At 40.8% G+C, this 14904-nt stretch overlaps 2 protein-coding genes across 7 annotated transcripts in view; one reads left to right on the top strand and one right to left on the bottom strand.

The window, feature by feature from the left end:
• The window catches only part of LYG1 (lysozyme g1), a 118051-nt gene that overhangs the window by 26709 nt on the left and 76438 nt on the right, over window positions 1-14904 (bottom strand). Inside the window, exon 2 of the mRNA XM_063649216.1 lies at window positions 2650-2765. The gene's annotated coding sequence lies outside the window, so the exon portion shown is untranslated. The remainder of the gene's footprint in view (window positions 1-2649; window positions 2766-14904) is intronic.
• Window positions 6595-14904, top strand: part of LOC129030877 (lysozyme g-like protein 2) — a 120585-nt gene continuing 112275 nt past the window's right edge. For 5 of the 6 annotated variants that reach the window (XR_010123226.1, XR_010123227.1, XM_054476716.2 and 2 more), the window contains exon 1: window positions 6595-14727. The gene's annotated coding sequence lies outside the window, so the exon portion shown is untranslated. The remainder of the gene's footprint in view (window positions 14728-14904) is intronic. The other variant, XM_063649211.1, reaches the window with a different exon arrangement.

Here is a 14904-nt window from a genome sequence, read left to right as displayed (position 1 = left end):
TGCCATCACACATTACTGCAAACTGGATGGACTAAAACAATGGAAATGTACTATCTTTCAGTTTTGGAGGTTAGGAATTAAAAATCAAGGTGCCAGAAGGGCCATACTCCTGAAAGCTCTAGGGAAGAATCACCCCTTACCTCTTCCTAGCTTCTGGTGTTGCCAGCAATCCTTGGCACTCCTTGGGTGGTAAACACATCTCTCCAATATCTGCCTCCATCACCACACAGCCTTCATTATGTATTCCCCTGTGTCTTCACTTGGCCTCCCTTTAAGGACCCTAATCATTGGATCTAGGCCCCACCCTAATCTGATTGGACCTCATCTTGATTACACCTGCAAAGACCTTGTTTCCAAATAAGGCCACATTCATTCAGTTTTCTGGTGGATATGAGTTTCAGGATGACTCTATTCAACCCAGCACATGTGCTCACGGGTGTGCTGGTGCACGGATGTCTAGGGGCAACTGAGGAGGTCAATTCCTTTTCTCCTCCCCAAGTGGTGGCTATGTACCAGGCTGATCTAGTCATAGAAGGTGGAGCATGACTGAACAGCATAGAGGGAGGAGAGGGCAATCAAGAGTTGCTGTTGTTGAAGTGTGGATATATAGGACAGGCACAGTGATAGGTCCCTATACAGAATATTAAATTTAACTCACACAAAAGTACTGAAAATATGTCATAGTATTCTGGTTTTGTAGGTGAGGAAATAGAGGCCCAGAGAGGTTAAGTCAGTTGCTCAAGGTCAAACAACCAGTTACGGGCAGAGCCAGGTTTGAATTGAGACTTAAGACAAATGCTTCAAGGGAGCTTGGAGCTGATATGACCCGGTATAGCACAATTTCACATAGTCCAAAATATTCCCTCCATAGACAGGAAAAAAAAAAAAAAAAAAAAAAAAAAACTATGTTAGGCCACACCTTTGCCTTAGAACATCAAAAGCTCACCTTACAGTCACGATTTAAAACACTCTGGTCCAAGCAGGTGCCGGTATCCTTGGCTGGGAGACCTGAAGACAGATCATATCCCAGGGCTCTTTGCAGACATTCCCTACCACCAGCCCAGAGCCTGGTAGCCCCAATGGGCGGCTAGTCCCAGAAGGGAAATAACAATCACTGCAGTTCGGATCTCAGGAAGCCCATCCTTAGGGGAAGGGGAGAACACCACATCAAGGGATCATCCCATGGGACAAAAGAATCCGAACAGCAGCCCTTGAGTTCTAGATCTTTCCATTGAAATAGTCTACCCAAATGAGAAGGAGCCAGAAAAGTAATTCTGGTAATATGACAAAACAAGTTTCTATAGCAACCCCAAAAGATCACATTAGCTCTCCAGCAATGGATCGAAACCAAAAAGAAATCTCTGAATTGCCAGATAAAGAATTCAGAAGGTTGATTATGTGAACCCTGAAAATCTGAGACAGGTTTCAGTTAATTCAGAAAGTTTATTTGGCCAAGGTTGGGGATATGTGCCTGTGATACAGCCTCAGGAGGTCCTGATGACAAGTGCTAAGGGTGGTCAGAGCACAGTTTGGTTTTATATATTTTAAGGAGACATGAGACATCAATCAACATATGTAAGATGAACATTGGTCTGGTCTGGAAAGGCGGGACAACTCGAAGCAAAGATAGGACAACTCAAAATGGGGAGGGGGCTTCCAGGTCATAGGTAGATAAGAGACAAATTGTTGCATTCTTTTGAATTTCTGATTAGCTTCTCCAAAGGAGGCAATTAGACATGCATTTATCTCAGAGAGCAGAGGGGTGACTTTGAATAGAATGGGAGGCAGGTTTGCCCTAAGCAGTTCCCAGCTTGACTTTTCTCTTTAGCTTAGTGATTTTGGGGGCCCAAGAAATTTTCCTTTCATATTTCCCTGCTTTTCTTATTAAAAATCTTTTGGAGAAAGCATTTTAGAAGAAAATGAGTCTGTGGTCTCAGGTTTCATCTGATCTCTCCTGATTGGGATGGTTTATTCCTAGATGGGTAGGTCCTGAGTTATTAGGAAAGCTCATTTTTAAAAGGTTGTGAAGTCTCATGTCCTTTGAAGAGAAAATAAGGGGAGGAAGCGAGAAAAACAACAACAAGCAAAAGAACAATTCTGGCAAATCGATGTAGGCCACATAACTCTGAAGTCCATACATCAGTAGGCAGGTATGAAAGTGGCTTATGTATGTATATAGGTTGCTGTTATTTTCCTCTGAAGTTTAAGTTGTTTGGCTTCAGTTCACAGGAAAGCACAGTTTAGTTTTCAGTGACTCCAAATTAGGAAAAATGGGGAAAAAAAGAAGAGAAAAAAATGAAAACATTATTTTGAAGATGAAGACTTGTAGCCAAGAAAAATTAGAATTCAATCCAAACTGTAGAAAATAATAAAATTTGAAAAACATCAGGGAAGACTAGAATCTAACAATAGGTGTGCTATAGTTTTTGAAACATAATTTTTCTCTCCAGTTTCCCATTTTTACTAAAGACAAATCATGGTAGGATTGGTTTGCTTTCTTATACTTGGCCTAATTATTTGTATACAGTGCAGCAAAAATATTTACATAGGCTTATAAATTGGCTTTGATGGAACTTTGTTCCATAGAAGGAATCTCAGATAAGACTTTTTAAAAGCCAAGTCCAGCCATGGATTTGTACCATCAAATACCTGTGAGTTGAGTAAATTCCTCTTCTCTTGAGGTTCCCAAGATAAACCTGGGGCTCCTGGGCCTGTCAGAAGGTGACATTCTTTACTTGCCACAGGTCAGGAACCCTATACAGGGACTGTGTAGACAAAGGTATGAGGTCAGTTTTTCCAAGGGTCTTTTAGAGACTCCATAAGTCAAGTTGGATTCCTTAAAGGAAAGCATGCCATCCCTGTCAAAGCCTTGGTAAAATACCAGTTTCTCCAATTGTGTCCTGTTACAGAAAACAGATTATTATTGCACTTATGCAAATAACATATTGTTGTAAGTTAAAAATACCCACAAATAATTTCCAAGTTCTGGAGAAATCAGTTAGAAATGAATATGCTCCAAATTTTGTTCATAGGAGTATACTTTACTCAATTGTTAAAAGCTGTAAATAGCTTAAAAGTGTTCTTGACTCTGAAAAACAAAACAAAGGATCAGCAACATTTTAAGCAAAATTTAAAAAGATTATTTCAGACTTCTATTAGTTTAGTCCATGCAGTTAATTCCTGTTCTGCTTGATATTCATGAACATTTCAGTACTCCGTGAGTCCTAAAAGTTTTCTTCTATTCTGATGTCACAATCTCCACAGTTATCAGAAACCTGCATTTAAGAGCACCTGTTGGAGTTTTATAGCTGATTATGAAACCACCTTCTAAGGAGGACCAAAACAAGATAACACCAGAAAAACTCTTCTAGGCACTGGCTTAGGCAAAGAGTTCATGACCAGGAACCCAAAAGTAAATGCAACAAAAACAAAGATAAATAGATGAGACTTAATGAAACTAGAAAGCTTCTGCAGAGCAAAAGAAATAGCAGAGCAGACAACCCCCAGAGTAGGAGAAAGTCTCCACAAACTATGCATCCAAAAAAGGACTAATATCTAGGATCTACAAGGAACTCAAACAAATCAGCAAGGAAAAAAGAAGTAATCCCATCAAAAAGTGGGTTAAGGACATGAATAGACAATTCTCATAAGAAGATATACAAATGGCCAACAAACACATGAAAAAATGCTCAACATCACTAATGATCAGGGGAATGCAAATCAAAACCACAATGTGATACCACCTTACTCCTGCAAGAATGGCCATAATTTAAAACATTTAAAAAATTATAGATGTTGGCAGGGATATGGTGAAAAGGGAACAGTTTTACACTGCTGGTGGGAATGTAAACTAATACAACCACTACGGAAAACAGTATGGAGACTCCTTAAAGAACTAAAAGTAGAACTACCATTTGATCCAGCAATCCTACTACTGGCTATCTACCCAGAGGGAAAGAAGTCTTTATATGAAAAAGACACTTGTACACCCATGTTTATAGCAGCACAATCTGCAATTGCAAAAATATGGAACCAGCCTAAATGCTCATCAACCAATGAGTGGATAAAGCAAATGTGATATATATATATCGACATCGATATATATATCGATATATATATATCGATATCGATATATATATCGATATATATATATCGATATCTATATATATATCGATATCGATATATATATCGATATATATATAGATTTAGATATATATATATACACATACACACATACACACCATGGAATACTAATCAGCCATAAAGGGGAACAAAATAATGGCATTTGCAGCAACCTGGATGGTGTTGGAGACCATTATTCTAAATGAAGTAACTCAGGAGTGGAAAACCAAACCTTGTAGGTTCTCACTTACAAGCGAGAGTTAAGCTATGAGGATGCAAAGACTTAAGAATGATACAATAGACTCTAGGGACTTGGGGAGAAGGGTGAGATGGGGGTGAGGAATAAAAGACTACACATTGGGTACAATATACACTGCTCAGGTGATGGGTATGGCAAAATCTTAGAAATCACCACTAAAGAGCTTATCCATGTAACCAAATACCACCTGTTCCCTAAAAACTATTGAAATAAAAAATAAATTTCAAAAGATGTGGTAAAAGATTAAAAATAAATAAAAATAGAAAAAAAAACACTCTTCAGTCGAATATGGTGGCCACTTGTGGCTATTGAGTACTTGAAATGTAGCTAGTTCGAACTGAAATGTGCTGTAAGCCTAAAATACACACATTTAGTACAAAACAGATTATAAAATATCCCAACTTTTATATTGATTTTGAAATAATATTTTGAGTATATTGGGCTAAACAAAATATAGCATTAAAATTAATCTCACTTCTTTCAATGAGTCTGACAAAAGAGTTTAAATTAAATGTGTGGCTCACATTTTGTTTCTATTGGACAGCATGGGTGGAGAAGGTCTCCGAACATAAAACACCAAATAAGTATATTTTCCACTGGGACTGGGGGTGGGTGCTTCGGGGGAAGTGAATAGGTGCTGGGCAGTGTTAAAATCAGGGTGGGCGTAGGTGGCAGTGAAGAACAGTCTTTGTGCAGCCAGATGGCAAGTGAGAGCATGAATGCCTGACTGTTGGAAATGACAAAATAAATCACGGAATCCTGAAGTTTCAGGGTGTAAAAATGCTTTAGAAATCATCATCTGACCCAATAAATGATGGAAAGAAATGCCCTGGACTCGGAATCTGAATGTTTTGGTTCCAGTCTCAGCTCCATCATTTATTAGATAGAACGTCTTGGGCAAGTCAGTCTCTTTTCTTATATGTCTAATGGGGACATAAAATCTCCTTGATCTTTCTTGGAAGGTTATTTCTATTATTTTAACTTATTTGAAAGCCCATTCAAAATTCCAAAGTGCTGCAACGATATAAGATATTAAATAGATGTTGCCTATTTTACAATCCTGGCTCAGCCCAGTTCTATAGACAGTTGGTAATTTTCAAGGTGAGTAATTAACACGGGGATACGGCAGTGAACATATTATTAGTGTGTTTGTACTTATGTCTACACAGAGAAGAGAGAGGAGGCAAAGATAAAACCTGTAGCTCCCATTTTCTTCTTATATATTTTTACTTATTTTTTCTATCACAGTTATAACCTCTTAAGAAAAATTTAGATGAGTACTAGAATCTGGCAAAATTAGTTAAATCAGACTGAGATGAATACGATAGAACAAAATGAGCTGTAGAATGATGTTTTGGCTGAGCCACTCACTCTGCCTGGGTCAGCACCTTCTTTAATTGACTCTTTTCAAGGAAATGCAGTACAGGTTGCTCTCTGTTGTTACCTGTGTGTCATGACCCACTGGGCCATTAACCCATTTGTCTTGAATAGTCAATTCTCTGGCCCCAGGATTGTCAGGAGCCAGGAGGAGCTGGGGAACATGGCTGAGGCATTCTCACTCCTGTTCCAGCCTCAGGAAAACCCACTGAGCCTGGGTCAAATCTTGGGAGTAACTGCTGACAATGGTGATTCCTGAGCCATCCTCTCTCCATTGCTTGTCCTGGGTGAGGCCTCAGGGAGGCCAACAATTTCCTAGGCCTCTCTATTGCTGTACACATCTGGAACTGAAATTCATTGCATATCCCTTCAACCCTGAATTTAACCCTAAGAAGTGTGAAAAATTGGTTTGAACGTCCTCATCAAAACTCATGTTGAAATTTAATTACCATATGTAATGGTATTGGAAGGTGGAAACTTTAATAGATGATAAGGGCCAGGGTGCAGTGGCTCACGCCTGTAATCCCAGGACTTTGGGAGGCTGAGGCAAGAGGATCACTTGAGCCCAGGAGTTTGAGATCAGGCTGGGCAACATGGTAAGATCCCGTCTCTAAAAAAAAAAAACACAAAAATTAGCGGGGAGCGGCGGCACACACCTGCAGTCCTAGTTATTCGGGAGATGAGGTAAAAGGTTTACCTGAGCCTAGAGAGGTTGAGGCTGCAGTGAGCTGTGATTGCACCACTGCGCTCCAGCGTGGACAACAGAGGGAGACCCTGTCTCAAAAAAAAAAAAAAAAAAAAAAAAAAAAGATAATGAGGTCATGAGGCTTTGCCCTCATGAATGGAATAATGTTGTTCTTTCAGGAGGGGCTTTATTTCTGCAGGATCAGCTCAGCCCCATTTGCTCTCTGTCTTGTGTATTCACCTCCACCTTCTGCCATTCCACCATGGATGACCCTTGTCAGATGCCAGAACCATGCTCTTGGATTTCCTAGCCTCCAGAACCATGGGCCCAATAAATTTTTGTTTATCATAAATTACCCAGTCTGTGGTATTCTGTTATAGCAGCAAAAATAGCAGACTAAACACTCACCATCCCAATCACCACGGGGCCAGAATTCTAGAAGGTGCCCTTGCAGTTCTCATAAAACCCTGGGGTCCAAGGCCTTCTAAGGGGTAGCCCTCCACAGCAATCATCTGTGGGATCAAACGTGGCTAACTAGTTTTAATATAGCATGTCTTTCTGACAACTTAATACAAGTTCCTGTACTGATTATACCCCTTTTAATTATGTAATTTTTCTTGTAAAATTTCTTTTTTCTTTTTCTTCTTTTCTTTCTTTCCTCTTCTTCCTTTTTTTTTTTTTTTTTTTTTTGGCATATGATTATCAAAAGATTAGGGCCAGGCGCAGTGGCTCACGCTTGCAGTCCCAGTACTTTGGGAGGCCAAGGCGGGCAGATCATGAGGTCAGGAAATCGAGACCATCCTGGCTAACATGGTGAAACCCCGTCCCTACTAAAAATACAAAATATTAGCTGGGCGTGGTGGTGGGTGCCTGTAGTCCCAGCTACTTGGGAGGCTGAGGCGGGAGAATGGTGTGAACCCGGGAGGCAGAGCTTGTAGTGAGCCGAGACCACGCCACTGTGCTTTAGCCGGGTGACAGAGTGACAGAGCAAGACCCCGTCTCAAAAAAAAAAAAAAGACTAGGACCCAGACTATAGTATATGAGGACTTCTATTTTAAAAAATGAGAAAAAGTTGATGATATCTTGTGATATAAAAAATTTTTTAAGCCAAATAAATAAAATGTGAAAAAGGCAAACAACCCAGTGAAAAGTGATCAAAGAATACAAACAGGCAGTTCAGAGCAGGTAAAACTGACACGGCCAATGAGCGTATATGAAAAGATGCCCAATCTCAGTCAGGAAACTGACTTTAACCACCCAATTTAAGTCTAATTATAACAAATCTCGGTGGAGATATGGAGCGTGGAAACACTTATATGCTGCTTTAGAGGGGTAAATATGGTACAACTGCTTTGAAGAATTTTGTAACATCTGGTATAGTTGAAGATGCAATTCAGCTTAATTTCCATGCCTGCATATACACACACTTAAAACAAAATTGGAAACATTCATTAATACCATTTAATAACCTGCTTAAGTAAAGAGCTTAACAGTATGAACATCCTTCTATTGTTAAACAAGAAAACTTATTATTAAGAAGCCTCCAGCTGAGGCTCCTAACCCCTGCTTCCTCTCTTTGCACTGTGAGGGCCTCTGGCCTGATTAAAGGTCACCAGAGTCTTTGCACACACAGCCCAGAATCACTCACACCTGCCTGCTCCTCCACTGTCTATGGGGCTATGTGATAGCCCAAGTCCCTGCATGCCTGATTTATTCCTCACACCATCCACCCCCTCATCCTTCTGCCCTTGATTTTGGTCAGGTTACTAAGGAGAATGAGTTGGAGAGGTCCACAGGGGATTCCAGTTCTCCTAGAAATCAAGACTGCAGGAAGCAGGCACGAGGGAGTGAGCAAGCACTTGGGAAAGGGCCTGAGCAAAGCAGGCTGAAGCTTGTATGCTACTGTTTGTTATAACTGTGGGTGGAGTTAGAGGTAAGGTAAGAGAAGTCAGCTGGGAGAAAAGGATGGCCGATACACTCCACCTCCAAAACCTTAAGCTTAAATCTTCCCACTGGCCCCATGATAGCCCCTTACCTTCTTCCCTTCATTTCCAATCCACTTGCCATTACTTAAGCCATTCCTTTGCCAAACTCCATCTCACTTGTCCCTGTATCCTCCTTGCATGGCACCTGCAGAGCTGCATCTCAGCCCTGGACCACCGCAGCCCTCTGTTTTCTCCTTGTCTGTACTTAGGTTGCCGTGCCAGACCCCAGCATTTCAATACCTCTGAATGAACATTTATGGACTCCAATCTCAACTAGTCCATATGTAGACCCCACTCATCTTTTTGGCTCTCTTTCAGCTCTCTCTCCAATTCTACCGAGTAGCTTTTCCACATGCTCTCCGTTTTCTAAGTCCATGTAGTTTTTACTCTCGGCACATGATTTGAGCTCCTGTTTCACAAAGGACTTAAAAATCAGTAGATAACTCCCTCAGTTTTCTCCCATCAACTCTATACACTGAACTGCATTGCTATCTGATTTTTTTCTCTTTTCTTTCTGTTACAATGGAAGAGGCAATCCCATTCCTGCCTCAGGCCAATTTCTACGCTTAAGCTTTTGAACTAGCGTCTTCAACGTCATTACCTGATCAAATAATCCTATTGTTTTTTGTATCCTCATTTTCTACAGCATTTGATTATATACAAGTCACTCCCAGGGTAAACCGTGACAAAAGGACTGTCTTTGACACAAGTCCTTCTCCAGATACTGCTCCAGCTCTTCTCTCCATCACAGGTATGGTGAACAACTATAGAACAGTTTTTTACAAAATCATCCAGAGTTCTAGGTAAGTGACTGCCTGGGGTCAGAGGGTGAACAGAAGAGAAGAGGGAGGGGAGAGAAACTGGGAATGACTGCTAATGGTTGCGGAGATTCTTCCATGGATAAGGAAAATACTCTAAAATTGATTATGCTGATGGTTGCAAAACTCTGTGAACATACTAAAAACCATTGAATTGCACACTTTAAATGAGTGAAGGCTATGATATGTGAATTATATCTCAAATCAAGCTGTTTTTAAAAAATGGCTTACTTGGCCGGGCACGGTGGCTCATGCCTGTAGTCCCAGCATTTTGGCAGGCCGAGGCAGGTGGATCACCTGAGGTCAGGAGTTGGAGACCAGCCTGGCCAACATGGTGAAACCTCATCTGTACTAAAAAATACAAAAATTAGCCAGGCGTGGTGGTGGGCACCTGTAATCTCAGCTACTCAGGAGGCTGAGGCAGAAGAATTGCTGGAACCTGGGAGGTGGAAGTTGCAGTGAGCCGAGATTATGCCACTGCCCTCCAGCCCAGGCTGACAACAGTGAGACTCCATCAAAAAAAAAAAAAATAGTTTACTTTTGGCACAATGAAAGACATAGTTAGGGGATATCATGAGGCAGTCTTTTTATGGTGATGGGTCAGTTCTGTATCCTGATTATGGTGATGGTTACTTGCATCTACCTGTGGGATAAACATTCACAGTACTATATGCTTCTGAAATATAAATAAATATTTTTTTAAAAGAGTGTGTAAAAACAAACTGGGGAAATCCAAATAAGGTCTGTACCTAAGTTTACAGTATTGTATAATACTAATGGTAATGTTCTGGATTTGACATGTACTATAGTTATGTAAGATATTGCCATTGGGGGAAGCTGGGTGAAGGGTACATGAGAACCCTTGGTACTATTTTTGAAGCTTCTTGTGAAATTTAAACTATTTCAAAATAAAAATGTTACTTTAAAATTTTGTTTCAGACTTCTCCCTTCTTTCCAAACCACAGGGAGTCCCTTTTTCAAACAAATATATTCCTAGACATGGCTGAATGATCCAGAGGTGGGCACCTGACCCAGCCCAGGTTCACTGGAATTTTTTCCTGGATTTGTTTTTTTTTTTTTTAACCTGTGTATTTTTCCATTATATCGTTATACTACAACTGTTAGTCCATTCTTCTGTTGATGAATTTTTTGGAGTGTTTCCAGTTTTGAGCTATTATGAATAAAGCACTGTAAATTTTTTTTTTTCTCTTTTTTCTTTGTAGAACTTACAATCTGTGAAGATTCTCATACAAGTCTTTTGGGAGACATTTTTTTTTTCATTGCTCTTGGGTAAATGACTAGAAATAAAATTCCTGAGGCATGTAGTATGTTTACTTTGTTAGAAACCGCTGAACAGTTCTACAAAGCAATCATACCATTTTACACTCCAACCAGCAATGTATGAGAGTTCTGTTTTGTTTCATATTCTCACCAATATGTGATATAGCTAGTCTTTGGTTTTAGCCTTTTTAGAGAGTGTGAAATACTGTCTCATTTTGGTTTTATTTTGCATTTCCCTGATGTGTAAAGATGTTTAGCAATTTTTCATGAGCTTTATTGGCCATTTGTATATCTTCTTTTCTGAAATGTTGGTCAAATGTTTGACATTGGAAGACCAATAATGCAACCATATAAGTGGCTTCTTCAACAGGGTATGCATTTTACCTATCATATAGTAGATTAAAACCAAGACAAGAAAAGCACACAGCAGTTAAAGCTTGACATTGAAATATCCTGGGGTTAACTTGAATGTTTTAGTGAAATTTTATGGAAGGGCTCCCCTTCTGCCTTCTCACCAGCCATTGGTGCCAAAGTACCTTTGCCACATATTCTTGGGCAGCTCCCTCATTTTATAGGTTTCAAAGCTATGCAACAGATGCTTGGGCTGCAACTGCTTGTGTGGCTGTTTCTGAACTTATCCTTCCTCCACTCCTACCAGGCAGGCTACAGAGTCCTGGCAATGAATAGCTCCTGCTTGTCCTGCCAAGTTTTCTTCACGGCTGAAGAGAGACTTCACCTCCTACTTCCTGTCCTATAATTCAGCCATTAATTATTTTTCCTGAGTGCATGGATAAACAAACAAATGAATAAATCAACAAGAAGCTAAGCCATCAGGACCTGAGTGCAAACCCATCATGATAGTAACTGGCATCTCTGTGAAGCACTGTAGTTTAGAACATGTTTTTACATATAAAATTTATTTTTATCTTCAAAACAAAGTCATGGGGCATTATTATCGTCTCCATTTTACAGATGAGGAAAATTAAGTCTCAGGGAGGTTAAAAGAGTTGCCCATGGTCATCCTCCTTGGCTGTTATTCCTGAGAAGGGAGAGCTGTGCCTGGGATTCACAAATAATGACATGGCGTAGACAACCCAGTCTCTATTAGCACAGACTAGTGTTGGGAGGGAGGCAGGTGAGGACGCAGAGGGCGAGGGGACCAAGGGAGCCTGAGATGCTGGATTCCTTTAACTCCCAAAAGTGCTAACCCAGGGTAGCTCAGGGCACAAGGGCAGGTCTTTGTGTGGTATGAATTGAGAAGTCTTGCCAAGAACTCCCACCAGAATCTACTTCCCTGGCTATACAGAGTACCTCAGTTTTCATAATCATTCCTCTCCTCCTAACTAGGACAGTAGCACTTAAAACTTTGCCATTGAAGTTTTCCCATTGCTGAGGCCATTTAGTCATTAGGGATGATTGGAGTCTCTATCACTGAAGCCAGGAACCCCAAATCTCTTAGGACTCCCCAGAAGCTGCCAGAGAATTGCTGCACTGAAGAGTCTTAGGAGCAGGCAACTGATTCGAGGGGGCAGGGGACCAGGCCATAGAGTTTTATTTGTATAGCACAGACAATGCTTGTATATAGATTGTGTTTTTATTTTGGGGACTGATGGAGATTATGACAGGTGCCCAGTTCCCTTCAAGCCCCTCCTGTAAATACCAGTACAACTTACATGTAGTCATTCTTGGTATCCCTGGGAAGAGATGGAGAATTTATTCAGTATATTTCTTCTTAGTGACAAGAAATTTCTAAGATCATCATACAATAGTACCCACACTTAACCATCCACTGGGTCAGTAGGGTACTGCAGTTAAGAGTTACGCTTTAGAGTATAACAAACTTAGGTCATGCCCCTTCCTATTATTCTACCAGTCATACCATACAAGGTCAGTGTGTATTAACTACATTATTATTACTGGTAGAGAAAATATAAAGTGACAAAAAACCACTTTGGACTTAGTTAACTTATATTAATTTGCATTTTAGAAATTACAACAGCACCTACAAACACTTGACAGATAGTGGTATAAAATCTGTGAGTGGTGTTACTTTTCCAGACCATAGACAATGCTTTGTATCCAGATTGATTTGGACCTGTTGCAATGATTGCTCTGCAGAGGCATTTGTCCATCGTGCGGGCACTTCTGATACAGTGGAAGAGCATGGATTTTGGAATCTTACAGGCCTAGATTCAAATCCTGGCTCTGTCACATGCTAACTGTGCCATCTTTGACAAGTTACTTAGCTTCTCTGAGTCACAGTTTCCTCATCTCTAAAATAAGGGATGATACCTGCCTCACAGGGCCAGTGGAGGATTGAGTCATATAATATCCATAGGAACCTGACTAATGTTGGGTGTCAAATAAATGTTCAATTGTTCTCTCACAGTTTCAGTGAACAGAACAATCCACATCAGTTTGAAAATAATTTTGGTTGAGTTGCAGAAGCCCGGACATTAATACCCTCATACCTAGAAGGACTCGTAACCCCACTAACTGAGAGCAGAAAGATACGTATTCTTCACATTCAACAGTGCTTTAAATGTTTTATTAACACTTTCTTCTTCCAGTGCATGTAGGGAGAGCCCCAGCCTCCACCTACTCTCTTTTATCTCACTTATCATTCTTTCATAACTTCTTAATCTCCCTTTCTTGAACTTTCTCATTGCCCTTAGCCTGGAAGCCTCAGGTAAGTGGCTCTACTCACCTTGCAGTGAAGTGGGTCATGGGCACAATGTCGCTGGTGATAGACTATGGGTTTCTAAGGCCTGCCTCAGGGCAGTTAGACTCCTGCAATATCCCTTATTCAAGAGTGGTCCTGACTGCAGTGTTGATGGTGGTGGAGCAGACCCTCCGTGGGTCACTTTGCTGAGAGTCAGGTAGGAATCATCCATTGGCTCAGAACAGCCCTGCCACTCTTCCAGGGATGGAAGGCTAGAGGCCGTGCCAGGGACGTCTGTTCTACAAGCAGGAAGGCAGGCAGGGCAGAAGTGAGTGCCAGTGGACTGTGCAGCAGACCTCAGCTTGGGGAGGGCATGTTCTCCTGGGAGTGGAGGTTGTTTTATTGCCAGGGAGCTGGGAAGTTGCCTGTGGCTTTGTTTTCCTGTTTCCCGTACAGCTGCCTTGCACCTTTCTCCACTCGGTGGATGTAGGGTAGGACTGTGTGCAGTCTGAGAAACTGGACACGCTTGTGGAAGGACCCAGACCAGACTTCTTCCTCCCCTCAGCGCAATGTGCTTTGCCTGTTTCAAGAACGTCCCTTCCATTTCCTGTTCCTGGGGCTGCACAATATGCTTCCTCTCTTCCTTTGGACATAAGCCTGAAGAAAGATACTCTCTTCTTGAAGAAGTTTTCATCCCTGGCTATATCCTTTTTTCCCATATCCTTAGCAAGTATGGGCAAATGAGCACTCACGTTGCTACTCCCTGGTTTTGCATTGATCTCCTAGAGCAGGTGGCCACACTTGCACCTTTTTCTCAGAAGTGGGATTGGAGTAAGGAGCCAAGTTCACCTATCATAATCATGTGACATAGTGGTTTGCGATCATGTGACATATTGGTATGGAGATCATGTGACATTGGAATGGGGAACAAAAAGCAGGAGACCCAGTATTTCAGGTAAATAACCAATCCAATAATAAAAATTGCTAGTATTTCCTGTTATCTTTTTAAAGCAAATTATCTGTTTCTTATTCGCAAATTTAGAAGCTGTTTGGCACAATTTTAGATATCTAGAAACAATCTATCAAAATATGCCTCCTGAGCAACCTGGGGGTTCATTAGATTAATTAATTAATAGTGGTGAATAAACCGTTTGAAATCCTCTTATTAATTGGGTCACCTAAGTCCTAAGTAGTATTATAACCAGGCCTAATGAGGTCAATGGCTTAAAGAGAGGGTTTTAAACCATATATAAAGCTCCTCTAATGATCGTTGGTACAGGACGAAGGTAAGAAAAGCCAGGTGAGTCTTCATGCTGGTGTTTAAAAGTTTCCTCCACAGCAGTAGAGCCACACTGATGTCTACTCAGTTAAAGCCAGGTGTGCAGTGATCTACTGACTAATGGATTCTCCAACTGTTAAACCTATGTTACAGGACAAAGGCCATCACTTTGTAAAAGCTTGAAGTGCAGTTTGCTGCTGAGTACAGGAGACCTTTGCAAACAGAGAGGGGAGATTTTCTCTGTAAAGTTGCAAACAAGGTTAGTGCTGGCCTTCTTATATCTTGTAAAACTTACAAGCTACCATTTGAATGAAACCAAGAATAGAGTTGATTGAGGAAGAAATGGAGCAGAGGAAACCTCTTCTAAGTCATGTTCTCTGATGTTCCTGTTGGTATTTTGTTTTATTTTGTTTTCCCTACAGAGACCCTAGTATAA

Source organism: Pongo pygmaeus, chromosome 12, assembly GCF_028885625.2.
Source record: "Pongo pygmaeus isolate AG05252 chromosome 12, NHGRI_mPonPyg2-v2.0_pri, whole genome shotgun sequence".
In the NCBI taxonomy this organism is placed as follows: Eukaryota; Metazoa; Chordata; class Mammalia; order Primates; family Hominidae; genus Pongo; species Pongo pygmaeus.
The sequence above is the reverse complement of the archived record's forward strand: the minus strand, read 5'-3'. Positions and strand labels throughout refer to the sequence as shown.